Genomic DNA, 16430 nt, shown 5'->3' with positions numbered 1-16430 from the left:
CCCGAGCGCGCTCCCTCCGCGCTCCCAGGCGGTGCGTGCCGCGTCCCATTCAGTCCTCCGCAGGAGCCTCCCTCGGCGTGGTGGAATTAGCGCATTTTACAAATGAAAGCCTCCACCCTCCCAGAAGACTGCAACTTGCCCTAGTCACCTAGAGAAAGGGAGAGTAGGCGGAAGGATTTGAATCCAGGACTTGTTTTACCTTTTACTCTACCTCGAGTGGCGCCTGGGTGCTAGGGTGCTGGGGAACCCATCTGCCTGTGGTGGCCTGTGTGGTGATTCCGCCCCGGTTGTGCCTCCAGGGGACCGGCTGGGTTGGGAGGCATCCGCTGCAGTGATTCCGGTAAAGGCGGTCTGTCTGCGGTGCCCGCTTTCCCTTCGCATTCTCTCTTTTCCCCAAAGCCCTGGCTTTTTTTTTTTTTTTAAAGGCTTTCTAGTTCCTGACAAATGCAGATGCCACAGAGACAGAGACATCTCAAGCAACTAGTCAGTTGGGGTTGTGCCGTGATTTGCTCTTGTTCTTAGAGGAGGTCCAGCACTCAGTCGCTGAAGGGGGAAGGAATTCACCAGGCAAACACCATTCTCCGGGTTGCATTCATGAACCAGAGAAGCTTGTTATAAGAGACTTGGTGGTCTACTGAGGTGGTGGGTAGGAGGCTGAGGGGCAGCCAAGTGGGGATAACAAGAAAACCTGTCACTTCTGGAATACTTAGTAGGTGCTGGGTGCTCTGAGAAGCTCTTTATCTTTCATCCTCACAAACCCAGGAGGCAGACAGTATTATTCGGCTCTAACCCATGAGAGATCCAAAGCTTTCCGAGGTAGTCTGTCCTGTCCAAGATCCCACAGTGGCAGAGCCAGGTTCTACCCAGGGCTTCAAACTCCAGAGCCTGTCCAGGAGTGATTTCCCCATAGGAGGGGGCGGGGACCACTCCCGGGGGAGATAGCCAAGTAAGTGCACCAGGAGAGACCACGTGATGCCTCAGACTCTCAGGCTGAACTAGAACCAGCTTTAGGATAGGAAAGGGGTGGGGGTGGGGGGTAACGGGATGGATGCTTTCCCGGGGAGAAGGAGTAGGAGTGTGTTGGGAGAGTGGGAACATCCCTGCTTCTTGTCCAAATCCAAAGAGAAGATCCAAGGTTCCAGTCAGGAAGGCTCTTTTTTTAATCAATTGTTTTTTGTTTTCAGAACTAAGGTGGAAATGACCCAGTGAGGAAGGAAAATGAGCACAGCCTGCCCTGGCCACACAATTAAAACATATATGCTGGCCAAAGGTACATCACTCCCCCACCCTCCCTCCAGAGACAGAAAGGCCCTTTCTGACCTGGAAGCCTATTAAAGCATTCCACTGGGGAATTCTCTGACCCTTGTGAGGGCACACTGTGAGAACTTTGTTCCTTAGAATGTAGTCACACAAAGGGTTTTGTGCAAATACCGAGCCATTATTCTATATATGCATTCTTATATATATATGAGAAGCATTATGGATGGGATGTGAACAAGAGCTGGGCAGAGGGTGCACACCCAGATGCTGTCTTGGCCAGGTTGCAATTTGAATGATCTAATGTTTTCTGGCTCCTTCTTGCTTTGCTTTTCCAATTTGGTTTGAATATTTGCATTACTGTATTATTTTCCCTGTACAATTGCTGTTGTCTGTACACAATTAGGTCATTTTCATAGCTGGGCGAGGAGACGCTGAGATGAACTACAGCTGGTAGCTGGCTCCCTGCTGGGATGTGCATTCAGATCTCCATCCCTGGCTTCCAAAGACTCTACCTGCTACCCAGGATTTGAAACTTTTAATGTAGGTCATCCGACCAAGTGGAAAGAACCACAGCATCCCTTTATAATGGTGGGTAGGCACATCTTGTTTCTGTAACTTTTGGGTTGAACTGCTGATCTAATCATGCCATTCCTCGGGACAAATGTAGTTCTGTATTGTAATACTCCAGACGAAAGAAAGGACTGTTTCCTGGTGGCCTGTGGCTTCTCTGGTCTGTGGAGGGTTTCCTGAAGTAGACCCTGAGCAAAGGAGAAGGAAAGGGAAGTAATAGGGTGAAGAGGAGGGACAAACTGCTCCTAAGGGTGAATCTAGAAATGCATATAGATGTTTAAGCCAGTGTAGAGGCTGAACGTTGACCTAGTACTTTGAAGACAGACAGAAAGGGGACCCTAGAGGAATGGAGGCTTATTTTGCAGATGAAAGCTGATTTGGGCCATGTACACAAAGTGCTCTGCACTTCCTCGCTGGGATAAAATCTCACTGATAGACATCCCACGAATTCAGCTTTCTCAGCTATCTGGAATTTGTGGCCCTTTGGGAAAGGCCATTGCTACATTTTATGTTTGTGCTCCCTTTAAAATAAGGTTGGGCTAAACAAAAGGAAAGGACAGACTGTGATTAAAGTCACTGGGGAAGGCCCCTGTTCGTAAAGTGCTTCATAATCAGACATGACCGAATCTCGCTCACTGAATGCCCCATTCCGGCAGGACCGTCTGTCTGGCTCTCAGCCTTCTCATTGTTTCCTGCTTGCTTCCTCTCTCCACTCCTTAGATCTAAATCTATGACACTGGCCTTGTTTCTCCTCTCTTCTTTCCTTTTTATCCATATAACTCACACATCATTTATTTACTAGATATTTGATCACCTTCTGTATCAGATACATTCTAGATGCTGGAGTTATAGCCAGCAAATGAGTCTCTGCTCTTACAGAGCTGCATCTAAAAAGGAACACCAATGATAAAGTGTGATGGACATCCCATGAAGGGAAGCCCACTTCAAGCATTCAGCAACAGCTGAAGAGTGAGGCAGCAAAGACTCCAGGAGAAGGCATACCTTATATCTGCACTCTCACACGTGCCTGACGACAGGATTAGAACTCGAGAGATCATCTGAAGCCTGGCCTTCTGCCAGCACATCCTTCCCGAGGCTGCCCAGAGCCCCATAGTCAGTCTTCTCTGGTTCCTTCCCGTCCAGTTGCACACAGTTCATATTTACTCTTCTCTCAGAAAAACTCACATTTATCACTAAAGCCAGATATCTGCCCTAACTCCAAGAACTGATGTGCTGATAAACAGAGCTGATAGATGTAAAAGTGCTTTGAGAAGTGTATGGCAATTCAATTCTAAGTACTGAAGCTACTATCAAAGTAATACATTAGTTCAATCAACAAATCAGTAAAGGGATTAATCACTAATCAATACTAGGTTCTGTGGGAGTGAAGCTATCTTCATGTATATAGTATTGCCTTTCCCTGAAGGAATTTATGACAAGTTGATGGTACAAAGTTAAAGAGAAAACAAAGTAGGCATTTATGGAGTGCTTACCACGTGGTTTTCCTTACAGTATCTCAAATAATCCCTACAACAGTCTAGGATATAGGCATTATTTTCTTCAATGTGTGAATGGAACACCCTCCCCACAACTGTCTGTTCAAGCACAATATAGCGTAGTAGCTAAAAGCCCTGGATCAGGACCAAACTGCCTGAATTCATATCCAGGCCCTGCCAATTACTGGGAACATTACTCAAATTCTTTATGCTTCAGTTGTAAAATCGCGATGCTAAGAATAGTACATATTTTATGCTTTCTTATAAGGATAATGTGACCATACATGTTAAGTACTTGCCACAGTGCCTGGTCCAGAGAAAGCCTGAGATAAAAGTTAGGTATTATTATCATCCAGCTCCAACACCTTTTTATCTGCAAAGACTTTCCAGACCCCCCCCCACCATTAGAATTGGTGTCTCTTGCCTCTATTTCCTCATATCACTGGGGGCATGCCTGTCAGCATATTTTTATGTGTACCTGGTTATTAGTGTCTGACAAGGAAAACCAATAAAAATGTTGATGGTTGGATGAATGGATGTTTCTGTCTCCCAGAACTATATCACAGTTCATGGAAGGCAGAGTATTGTGTTTCTAGCTATAAGACAGAACATCTGGATATCACAGATAAAATATATAACAAATATATTTGTAGATGCACAAATCTCATGCAAACTAGGGAAGTTCTACACTTCCACCACACACACACACACACACACACACACACACACACACACACACGACTGGGATTCAAAGTGGTCAACTGCCACTGGGCTTTGCTGCTTTGGAAAGTCTGTCTACCCCAGTGACTGTGACGCTTGGTTTTGGGGATGTTATGGGAGACAGGAGACCAAGCTTAGTGTTTTCGAAAGAGGGAGTGTTGGCACAGAGGATTCTGAGTAAAAGTGAGACTCACAAAAGGATACATATGAAATAAAAGGATAGATGAGAAAAAAGCCTGCCTATCTACAATGAAAAATGAGAAACTTAGTCTGTCTTGGCCTGGACTCATAAGATTTTAAAACACAATCTTTCCTTCACACAAGTGGAGGATTTGAATTTAGATGATCTTCATGGTCTGGGAGACTGCAGCTGTAAAATCAGTTTAAATTAGCCCCAGGTTGGTAGCATACCAGGGTACCTGACAGAAGCAGATCTTCTGTGAAAGGAAAGTTCCAAAGGTTTCACAGGAGTCTAACAGATAAAGTCCTACTGAACATGAGACCACAATTAAAAAGAGAAACCACACAAGGAAACATGCAGGCTACCATGAGTGAAAGCCAGGAGAATCTACAATGAACAGAATTAGACATTATATAACAGTTACCATATATCAAATATGAATTGGTTAAAATGTTTAAGGCAACAGAAAGGGGAAACAAAAAAAGAATAAACATAATCTAAGAAGACAAGGGGCGGGGGTGCCTGGGTGGCTCTGTTCGGCTCAGGTCATGAACTCACTGTTTGTGAGTTCGAGCCCTCCATCGGGCTCTGTGCTGACAGCTCAGAGCCTGGAGCCTGTTTTGGATTCTGTGTCTCCCTCTCTCTCTGCCCCTCCCCTGCTCATGTGCATTCTCTCTCTCTTTCTCTCTCTCTCTCTCTCTCTCTGCCCTCCCCCTGAAATAAAATTAACATTAAGAAATTTTTTTCTTTAAAAGACCAGGGTGCTGGGATGACTTAGTTGGTTAAGTGTCCAATTCTTGATTTTGGCTCAGGTCATGATCTCATGGTTCATGGGATCAAGCCCCATTTTGGGTTCTGCACTGACAGTGCAGAGCCTGTTTGGGATTCTCTCTCTGTCCCCCTCTCTCAGCCCCTCCCCTGCTTGTGCTCTCTCTCAAAATAAATAAAGAAACATTAAAAAATAAAAACAAAAAGACCAGGCAGAATTGTGAAAAAAGTTAGATACTACTTCTGGAAATTAAAAAAACCTATAATTATTAAAATTAGAAACAGTAAATGAGTACAAGTAGAATAGATAAAGATAGAGAGCTAGAGGACTGGAATGTCTAAAGACATTACTCAGGCTACAGAAAAAAAAAAAGAAGGCAAGGAAATGGGAAATGAGATGTTAAAGAGGTCAGGAATAAAAAAAAGAATCTGAGAAAGGCAGCATTTAGAGAAAATAGTTAAAATATTTCCAGAATTAAAGAAAATAGGTAGGCTTGTTTAATCATTGAATCTAAAGCATCTGGCAAGTTCCTGGTACCTAGTACATGCCCAATACATGTCTGTTAAGTTGACCTGACACATGTCAGTTTTTATTTGAAAAATTCACCAGAGATACAGATGTGAAAAAAATAGACAAAATTCTTGTCTTTATTGACCTTGCATTCTGAGTGAAGAAGACAAATAATAAACAAATGAACAAATTAATACTTAAAATACTTTTTGATTATAAGAAATTAGATCCATTTAATAAGTATATTTGGAATAGGATTTCATCAAAGTGAGACCCCAATGATAAGACGTTGAAAGAACACATCCTAAACAAAGTGTACAGCAAGTGCAAAGGCCCTCAGTGAGAAATAATGTGGCATTTTCAAGGAAGAGAAAGAAGCCAGCGTGTCTGGGGCTCAGTGAGTGACGTGGAAAATGGAATAAGATGTGATCTGAGAGGAGGGCAGGATATTTTTTTCTTTTTTTCTGATGGCAGCAGGAGATCACTGGAAGGCTTTAAGTGTAGGAGCATGTGCTCTGTCACCTTGGCTACTGTGTGGTGGGGGAACGAATTGTAGTGGGGGCAAGAATGGAAGCAAGGAGCCTACTTAGTGATTTCACTTGCCCAGGCAGAAGATGACAGAAGCTTGGACCAGGATGGTGGCTGTGTGTATGGATAAAAGTGGTTGGGTTTAGCTGTTTTCTGGAAGTAGAATCAGTGTTTTGAAGTGATGTTAAAGGTGAAGGAAAGAAAAGGAAGGATCGAAGAGTGGTGCCATTTTCCAAGATGGAGAAAAACAGAAGAGTAACACCTGGGTGGGGATGAGGTGGGACCATGAAGCAGGATTTCTGTTTGGGACATGTTAAGCTTGAGATACCTACTGCACATCTAAGTAGATAGCTGTATATATGAACATGGAAGAGCTCAGGAAAATGAGCCCTAAGCAAAGGATTGGCTGAATTTTGAGATGTAGGTTTCCCTCAAGATCTTCCTATGGTGTAGATTTGGACAGGGTTACACACTGGAGACTGACCACTTCCAGCTACAGACTCTGTGGGAATAGTCAGTGTAGGTCCAGAGTTCAGGAGAATCTGCCTGCCCAGTGCCCAACCCAGATGTGGAGCCCAGAGTCTTTGATAGGGGCTATAGTTTTAAGCTAGTATGCTTTCTGAAAGATGCCAAAAGACTGAGTACAGAAAAGGCTCTTGGTGACAAACCCAGGCAGCTCTTGTGAGAGGAAGGGTGGAGAAGTCATCATATAATCTGGCTCCCACCCACTCCCACCCACCAGCTCAGAGCATTGTATCTAAGAGATCCACGGGAGTAGAGTCAAGAATATGACGCATCAGGAGGTACAAAGAAAAAGGAGATCCCAGCATGAGGTAATGACTGAAAAATGTCATAGCCCATTACATAAGCGAAAGTGAAACCTCTGAGGAACAAATAAACAAAGGGTATCATATTGATATAAAAATACAAGAAGCTCACTCTGTGGTTGCTGACATACATCATTGTGGACACAAAACCATGTCCAAAGTGACTATGGTTAAACTTGGAACCACATGACAGGAGCTTTAGGAAGTTCCAAAATAATCAAGAATAACTTGAACAAACTAGCATTCTTTCCCAGGCTTATGGTTTTGAGAGAAGGGACAAGCATCCCTCAGGAAAGCAGGAACAACAATTCAAGGGGTCAAAGGGACTCAAGGTTGCATTTGTAGGACGCTTGCAGTAGGTTCAAGTAGTTCTTGTAGGAACTACTGCAGCCTTGGAAGAGGACTTAAGCTGACGGACATTAGTCAGGAGTCAGCTCTCAAGTCCATGAGACTATAGACTCTACTTTTCTCCTCAGCCAACCCCCACCCCTCATAAGTATATGTATGTATATGTATACATCTATACTGACTGAGAAATTTTTCTTTTTTCATTGCTCAGGAAAGCCAAGGCTACTACTTTAATTCTGTACCTGATCACGTGCACTGGCCATTAGGATCACTTTGTGTGGGCCACTAGGAAACGCACAGCCAAATCGGCACCCCACCCTTACTTATTAAGTACATAAATCATTAGGCCGCATGTAACTTGTGTGTCAACCTCACTACTGGCTTAATCTTGATTCTATACCCTTATTTTTCTTTCATTCCCTCTTTTCTGATTTAAAAAAAATAGTGTATTTGACATATAATGTATTTGGGAATAAAGTACAATACAAAGAAATAAACTTTCTGCCCAAACAAGGCAGCATGAAAAGCAGGCACCTGGTGGTATTATGACATCTCAATGAGCCAAAGAGGTTCTAATTACCGTCTGTTAGACACCCACGTCAGAATCATTAAGTTCATCAGATAGACAGTGATCTTGCTTCAGCCATAAACAAGATGACAAATTAAAAACGTTCATGAACAAAAGAAGGAGGTACTCAAGGTAAGTAGGGTAGCGCCAATAAAAACAATCAAATGCGTAATTCCAATTCCTATAGGGGTTGATTTCCACCCTGCCCAGGAGAAGCTCCTCTGGCCTGCCTGGGTGGTTCTCTTACAGAAACTTGGCTGTATCCTGGGTATGGTTGGTCCCTCAGCTTCTACCTAATAGGATGGACCAAACTCTTGTCTAGACAAGTGGGACAAAAGCTCTGGAAAGGTTACTTTGCCTGGTTTCTGATTATTTCTTTACATCTTAGTAACTTTTATTCATTTTTTTGTTCTCTTAAATTGCCAGTTATTCAACATTTTTAAATTATAAAAGTAATGCAAAGGCAATGAAGATTCAAGTAACACCAAAGATGTAAAATATAAAATCAAATATCCCCTTCTTTCCCTCCTATTCCATTGATTCTTCCCCCTATTCATCAAGCATAACTGCCAATAACTGTTCAGTATGGATCTTTTCTATGCACATTCATACATATTTACATATATATACATACACTCATAAAGTCTAGGTATAGCTTTATGTTTTTTAAAAGCATTTTTAAATTCACATTGTTCTGTAACTTGTTTTTTGCAATAATGAAAATATTTGATTTCTACTTCTATTACATATATACCTACCACATTCTTTATATAATGGCTTCTGAATGAATCATGATATCCTAGTGAAAATACACCATAATATAGTCAGCCAATGAAGGAACATTTAGATTGCTTTTAATATTTTGATAGTATAAATTAATGTCACAGTAAACATTCTTATATTTGTATCCTTTTGCTTTTTTTTTTTCCTAAGAAGAGAACTGCTGGGTCTGGAGTATGCATGTGATAAATTTTGATAGGCACTGCCAAGTTATCTTCCAGAAAGATTGACCAATCTGAGCTTCTACCAACTATGAAAGAGTGCCCTTTGTTCACATTCTCATCAATGGATAGTGCCAGTTTGTTTTTTTTTAAATTCTGGCAGAACTGATTAACAAGAGGTTGATGCCTATTGTAATTTGTGTTTGGTTAGTAGTAAGGCCAATTATCATTTTTAGTCTTTCCTTTTACTATGGCTATAATGAAAGACAAAGTTGAAGGTGTGGTTTTGGTTTATTTCTTTTAGATAGAGATGACCAATCAAAACAGTGATATTTGATCTACTGATCCCTGCAAAGATCCACATATGAATGTTACATGTGTCCATGTTAGGAAAGTCAGTTTGGCCCAAAGCATTAAAAAATGTCAGAACTGTGCTCTGATAATGTTCCCTTGTACCATCATTATCACACTGTTATATGTAACAGAAACAACTCTGTTCAAGTTATGGAAAAAGAAACTTTAATTAGACAACTATTGGGAGCCCACCATTGAGCTCATTAATGGATAGCTGGGCCCCAGGAATACCATGGCAGTCTCATAGCTGGCATGGCATGGCTGGGAGGTCACCTCCATACAGCCCACGTTTCAAGTTTCTTGATCTCTGTGCTCAAGAGACTAATACTAGGGAGAAAGGATCTTACTAGCTTAACTTAGGCCTCAAGGGAGGGCAGCCTCCTAATTACAGTCCCAATAGACTGAATCTAACAGGAAAGAGATCCTTCTTCAAAAGGAAACTGGAGTACCATTAGGAAGTGAAATGGATGCTAGGCAGCTGAAAGCCACACAAACAAAACTATCCCCTACACTAAACTTTACAATTGTCATTTCTTCTCTTCACCTTGTAAACCTGCCCAGTCCCCACAGTCACTACAGGTAATCTGACAGTACACTCCTCACATCCAGAAGGGGAGCCCTTGGAGCAGAATAATGGAGATTATCCTATTTCTTGTCCTTTGTGCAATGCTTGTTCAAGAAATTTCCCTTTTTCTAGCCCTGGAATTAAAATATTTAAGTCTTAGAATAAGAACAATTATCCTGAGAGGTTTTAATAGTGATCTTCTATCATTCTCCCTTCTCCTTGGGTTATCCTTAAATGCACAGAAATTCTGTTTACTCATTTATTCATCCACACAACCACTATTTATGGAGAGCAGCCTTCTGTTAGACATTGTTCTAGGTGCTGAGGGAATAGCCATGAAATGGAAAGACAAAGTCTCTGTCCTGGTCACAGATGACGCTGGAAAGAATAAGCAAGGTTGGAATGTGGACTTTGGCCTTTATCTGAAAAGCAACAGGAAGTTACTCAAAGGTTTTGGGCAGGCAAGAAACATCAGATTATATTTTAGATACACATTCAAAATGGTATGTAAAGAGAGTGGGTTGCAAGGGTTAAGAATAGAAGTCAAGAGAACAGACGAAGGATCAAAGAAATAGCTAGATAAGAAAAAGCAATAGCCTGGACTAGTTTGGTGACCAAAGAGATAAAGAGATGGACAGAATAAAGATATATTTAGGAGGTAGAAAGAACAGGATTAGGTGACTGAAGTGCTCTAAGAAAGGAAAGGAGACAAAGATAACTCTTGTATTTCTGGGATGAGCAACTGGTTGACTGATGATGACAATGGGTGACCCAGGAGACGGTGGCTCGAGTCAGGTGGAGAAGAGGACAAATTATTTGTGGATCACATTGAGTACATGTGTGACTCGCATGTCAAGTTAGCTGTCTGGTTTGCAGCTCAGTAGAGAGATTCAGAATGTGGAGTTATTGGTGGGTATTAAGCCAAGGAGTTAGAAGACGCTGCCCAAGGAGAGGGTATAAATTAAACAGAGAGGATCACCAACACTGAACTCATACTTTAAATAAAGAAACCCCAGAGTGTTCTGCTTCAAGAACTGTAAATTCTGTATCCTGTGGAAGATCACATCAATTCTTCTCTGTTTCAGTTTATTCTACTGCATAACAGCAGCCGTCTCCTTCATTTGAGGAGATTAATAATTCAGGCAACACTCTTGGTAGATCTGCCATTTGGCTCAGCTTAGAGGAAGATTCCCAACTAGTCGTGTTCAGTTCCATCTTGTGTGGAGAGAGAAGTGTTCCTCATGCCAAATCCTCACATGGACTGTCCAGTTAAGCAGCCTACCTTTGGTTCAAGGGCTTACAGATTTCCAGGGCCAATGAACCCAGGATACAGAGGCTATGGGTTGGTGGTGGTGGGATGGTGGGGTCCACCCTTGAGGACAGCCCAGCCCTGACTGAGCTCCATCCTTCTACTCTGTTCTTTGGTCCTCATGGCAGATTTGAGGATTGCATTCCCTCCACATGGTGTGGTCCCAGTTACCCCTATCCTGCCTCCCTTCCAGTGCTAGGTTATCCAGTCACTGGATATGGAAAAACTGTGCATTCTACTGGATACTTTGTGTCTATGTTTCTGTTTCTGACTGAGGTACCAGCAAGAGAAGAAGAGAAAAGAAATAAACAGGAAGTACATTAGTAGGCTGAGCTGGGATTCTGCCACACGTTCAGATGACAGGTCACCTATAGATAGATGACTCAGGGATCAAACTGCAGTTCTTAATATTACCAGAAAGAGACTCAGAAGGCTGGGAATATGGGTAAAAGATCATCTTAAAAACCACCAGAGTTCTGGTAAATACATGCACAATTTAAAAAATGAATTTGTAAAAATATAGGGGTCTCTAAGTGTAGCCCTCGTTAATCCAAGAATTTCTTGAACCTTGTTGGCCTAGTCTATGATCCCAGCTCTGACTGCTGTTGCCCACGAAGGCCTCAGTGAATTCCTCTCGGAGCCTCCAGACTTCCTTGGCTGGTAACTTGTTCCTCTTGGGACGGTTTCGCCTGAGTTGAGCGGCCTGGCCCCCAGCTGTGTGCCGGCCCTCTCTCCGGTAAGAGGAAACGCTTTCAGTTGAGGCCATTAACACAAACATTCAAAAGCAAACATTAAAAAGCCACAGATCATGTTCACATAAATAAAATAGGATTGAGGAAAGCTTCACCCCAAGAAACCAAAGGGGTGTTTAAAAAACTGCCGTTGCCTTCCAAGTAGGCAGGCAGCAAAGCCACAGCAATTCCAAAGGCTTGTGTGCTTGGTAGAGCTGGGTGGCTGAGGCCACAGACCTTTGAAGAGGAAATGCCATCCCCGGGACAGGCAGGCAGCCAACCCCTGAGTCCTGAAAGTACCAGAGAAAAGCAGAAAGCAGTGAAGGGGAAGGAGAAGCACAGTGAAGAGGTAAAAAAAAAAAAAAAAAAAAAAGAAGAGGGGAAGGAACAGAGCAAATAAATGGGGAGATTCTTCCCAACTAGGGTCCCCACACCCAGACCAAAGAGCCACTACACAGAGCAATTCACTGTGCTCCAGAGACAGGGCACGGACAGTCCTGGGCGGCGGGCACAACCCAGGGTGACTAAGGCTTTGAGGAGGGGAGTGTGTCGTCGCTGAGGGGTGGAGAGGGGTGGTGGTGTCTGGGCTGAGAGATCCTTTGCTTTGAAAGCTTCAAGAGGAAATTAACTTTACAAGGTGCCTCCCTGTCTCCCAGAGTTATTAAAATAAAGGAGGGAGAAAGAAGAAATGGAAAAACGGCAATACTCAGGAAGGGCTATGTGATCCTAACAGAAGGAAATGAGAGGAAGATTAAGTGACGAGTGAGCGTGCAACCTCCCCTTCTGGGAGGAAGAGCTCTGAATGTGACCTTGTGCGAATGGAAGAGAAACACAACAACCAACACGGGAAAGGGCAAAATGTGCATGTGTGCAAACACACACACACAAACACACACACACACACACACCAGCTTTGAATATTGAGAGACACATGACTAATACTGTAAAACCTCCAAGTAAAAAACAGCACCCTAGTCTCAAGAAGGCAGCACTAAATGCTACAGGAGTGGCAGCAAGTAGGGAAGTTGGCATAAATCATGGGGTCACCAGAAGGTATAAATCTGGGAGCCACTGCAAGTCTGAACAGTGGGGCCAATAGATGGAAAACCAGGCACTGACTGCTCTTTTGTTGATGAAGGAAAATAACCCCATTACATCTAAAAATTCTTTAAAAAAAAAAAAAGGAAGCCAACTGAAGCCATCTATTTCACAGGGTAGGAAGCCAGGTGTTTTCCTGCGTGCTAAAAAACGGGGATTTAAATTTTTAAGACCCTCCTGCCTGACAATAATCCTCAGATCAGATGAGGCCACCCTCGCCCAACTCTGGTAAGCCCTGTCAGTGTTTGAAAGCACAATCCTTAGAAGCTTGTGCCTGCCCAGACATATGCATCCAGCAACTTCTGTACATTCAAAACTGCATTCAGGGTAGGGTGGCAAATCTCAGGTTGAGGAAAAAAACAGATTGGGAGAGACACAACCCGTCTACTCCTCTATTCTGTCTTTACACTTGTAAGTCCTTTAGTCTCTCACAGTCCCTTAGGATGGCAACTCTAGAAGGACTTTGATGCCTCTGGAGGGGACCCTCAGAGTCCCCCAGAGTGGCCTCCTGGTGGAGGAGAACCTCTGTGCCTTCCAGACAGCACCATGTTTAGCATGCTGAGAAGCACACAGCTCTAGCTGGTCTCTGCTGGCTCCTTCATCAAAGCTGCTCCCCGAACCTCAGAGCTCCCAACACTGGAAGCCCTAAGAAGGTCGGGAATTTTCTTTACTCTATTAACAGAGTATCCTGATTGAAGTACCTCAGGACTGAAACTGTCCAAACCAAAGCATACACTGTCATGATGGCCAGCTCTATTCTTCACGGAGAAAATGATTTTTATTTTCAATTTCTTCTAATAATTTTGTGTGTATCAGAAGATTTAGAAACAACCATAGCCACAGTGCTGAGTGGTTATCATGTGTTAGATGCTATATATGTATTATTTTGTGTAATTCTGATAAGCCTGAGATGAGTACCACCTTGTTTCCTTGTTAACTGAGGCTCAAAGAGGCTGTATAGCTTGTGAGAGGATATACAACTAGTAAAACACAGAGTCAGGGTTTGCAATGAGTTCTATTGAACTCCCAAATCAGTTCCTATACTAGATTGGCTGCTAGGGACAAAAATAGGCCTATTTCTGCAGCAGTGAGAAACTAATAAGAAATTCCATGATCAGACCTTTGACTAGTGTAACTCAATGTTCTGCTGCTGATATTGACCAGCAGGGGCATTCGGTAGACAAGGCTGGGCCACTATATTAAAGAAGTTGGATAATCTCCTAAATATCTCTTTATTGTTCATTAATCTATGTTAAACCCATTAATGTTATCAGTCTACATCGATCTTTTGGATATTAGGCTCTATAAGTTTATAATTTTATTCATTTGCTACATTTTTATGTATCCCAAAACTATTTTTGGTAAGTTTCAAGGGAAGCCCTCATGTTCTAGTATTCCATTTTAATAAACTGCTGGTAGAATCAAGATAAAAAAAAATCTCAACAAACTGGAATGAAAAGGTATAAGAATAAATTATAGATCTGAACTGAGGTTCAGTTAGCCTGTTGACTACAGAATGATGGTTTTAAAAAAAAGTAAGTCATGTTCTAGACACACAGGTTTAATAACAACAAAGACATTTGAGTGTTAAATCAAAAGAGAATGAGACAATAATACAGTGATTCAAAACCACATCCATGAAGAGTGTGTGTAGTGTGTGTGTGTGTGTGTGTGTGTGTGTGTGTGTATTGAGGAGAGGTACAGTGGGGGCAGAGTAACTGACTTGAACATTTGAACCTGAGGGGTGGATTCAGAGGAAAGAACTGGAACCAAATGGAAAGAAATTTTAAGGGGCTGATTTTGGTTCAGTATAAGGGAGACTTTTCTCTCAGAACTGCCAAAATGGAAAGTGCTGCGTCCAATCATGATAAGCTTCCCATCCAGGGGGGATATTTAAATAGAGGCTGAAAGACCACTTAGGAGAGATGCTGTGGGGGGAACTCAGACACTGGAGGTGCTTGAGGGTGGGGAAGTGACTCCACGATCTCCAGGATCCCTCCCAATTATAAGATTCCACACTTAATATCTCTCACCCTTCATTCACCATCTGGGCAATCCCTAAAAAAGCCATTAATCTCTCAAAGCTTCAATTTCCCCTTCAGTAAAAGCATCACATAGAACTTGTGAAATCACAAGTTTGATGTAAAAATGCTAGTTATATTTTACTAGGATTCACATTATAATTATATTTATGAAAATAAAAATATTCATGAGTCACCTAAAAAATCACTAAAGGCACCTTGGGAGGCCCTGGACTAGTTGATCTCTCTAATCCTTCTGGGTGTCAGATCCCCAGAGTCTGTGGTTCTGCAGACTTCAATCATACACATTGGAGGTGACTCCGGGGAGAGTTGTTTGGAAAAGATGTCAAGACCACTAACCGGAGGCACCTATTTGAACTTCCTCACGGTGTATCATTTGGAAAACTTTTGTTCCTGTGGCAGTTGCAAATGAGAGGAAAGCACTCCAGAAAGGACTGGAGAAATGACAGGTAAATGTTAGTAGAATCATCCCTCAGCTCTGCTTCAAGCTTGACACTCAGGCTGGCTTCCCTTGTGGACCATGGGGACAGCAGTCCTAAAGCTCACATCCCCAAAGAATCCCAATGAGGAAGAGTTCTAGCATTCCGAGTACAAATCTGCAGGCTCTTCCTGAGATGAACTGACATGCCCATTCCTGAGCCAATTACTTTGGCTGAGAGGGTGGAATGGGGAGGAGGATCAATCCCAGCCAAAACAGAGAGCTGAGAGTGAGGACAAGTAGCTCTTGAAGGAAATGTGGGGTATTGGGTAGACAGACTAAGCTACTTTGGATAATCCAATCTCTGGCCACCTAACATCATCCCACAGCTCCCACGCCTACAGGCCACATTCCCTTCCCAGAGCGAGATAACATAAAATCTCATCCAGTTACTAAAGCTAGATCCAAGTCCAATATTTATGTCGATGTGCAAATCATGTTAAGCACCTCTTCACGGTTCAGTGATCTGTGGGTAAATAATAAGCCTAACCACACCCTATATATAATAGGAGAGAGAAAACAGAACTCTAATAAAAATTCCAAATTGCAAAGCGGAGAATGTAAAACATCCAGTAGCCATCAGTCCTCATACATATTACAATCTTTTGGGACAGAAATGGCAAACACTCCTGATACCTTACAGTGAAGTGAAGGTTAGGGTTGTCTGAATTTCATTCTCCAAGAAGATCTCCCTTGTCCATTATTTCTGTGAGAGAACCTCTTTAGAGGACCACACAGCTTTAGCAGCCACTGCTGGCTGGTGTAACACTGGAGTGTGTGTGTGTGGGGGATGGGGTTCTGAGGACTGATTTAGGGGTTGGGCAATCATTTTTGTCATTGTGATATAAATCTTCATAAGTTTAGTTGGCTCCCATCTGTGTGTTTTTGGTTGTGATGGTTAATTTTATGTGTCAACTTGACTGGGCCATGAGTGCCCAGATATTTGGGCAAACATTATTCTAGATGTTTCTGTGAGGGTATCTTTGGATGAGATTAACATTTAGATTAGAAGACTGAGTAAAGCAGATGGCTCTCCCAACATGGGTAGGTCTCAGCCAAACAGATGAAGCCCAGTACTGAACACAAATCCTTCGAGTAAGAATTTCCCTTCCTTGACCACCTTTATAATGGGACA

The 16430-nt window shown here is 42.6% G+C and overlaps 1 long non-coding RNA gene across 2 annotated transcripts; it reads left to right on the top strand.

Moving 5' to 3' along the window:
• Positions 1–1191: 1191 nt before the first annotated feature.
• On the top strand, positions 1192–7731 carry LOC115299914. 2 transcript variants are annotated; one of them, XR_003912408.1, is made up of 3 exons: positions 1192–1270; positions 1664–1848; positions 7421–7731. It is a non-coding gene; the product is annotated as an uncharacterized LOC115299914 (long non-coding RNA). The 2 variants fall into 2 exon arrangements; XR_003912409.1 differs by lacking the exon at positions 1192–1270 and adding an exon at positions 1457–1540.
• The last annotated feature ends 8699 nt before the right edge of the window (positions 7732–16430 follow it).

Source organism: Suricata suricatta, chromosome 8 (assembly GCF_006229205.1).
Source record: "Suricata suricatta isolate VVHF042 chromosome 8, meerkat_22Aug2017_6uvM2_HiC, whole genome shotgun sequence".
Classification (NCBI taxonomy): Eukaryota; Metazoa; Chordata; class Mammalia; order Carnivora; family Herpestidae; genus Suricata; species Suricata suricatta.
The sequence above is the reverse complement of the archived record's forward strand: the minus strand, read 5'-3'. Positions and strand labels throughout refer to the sequence as shown.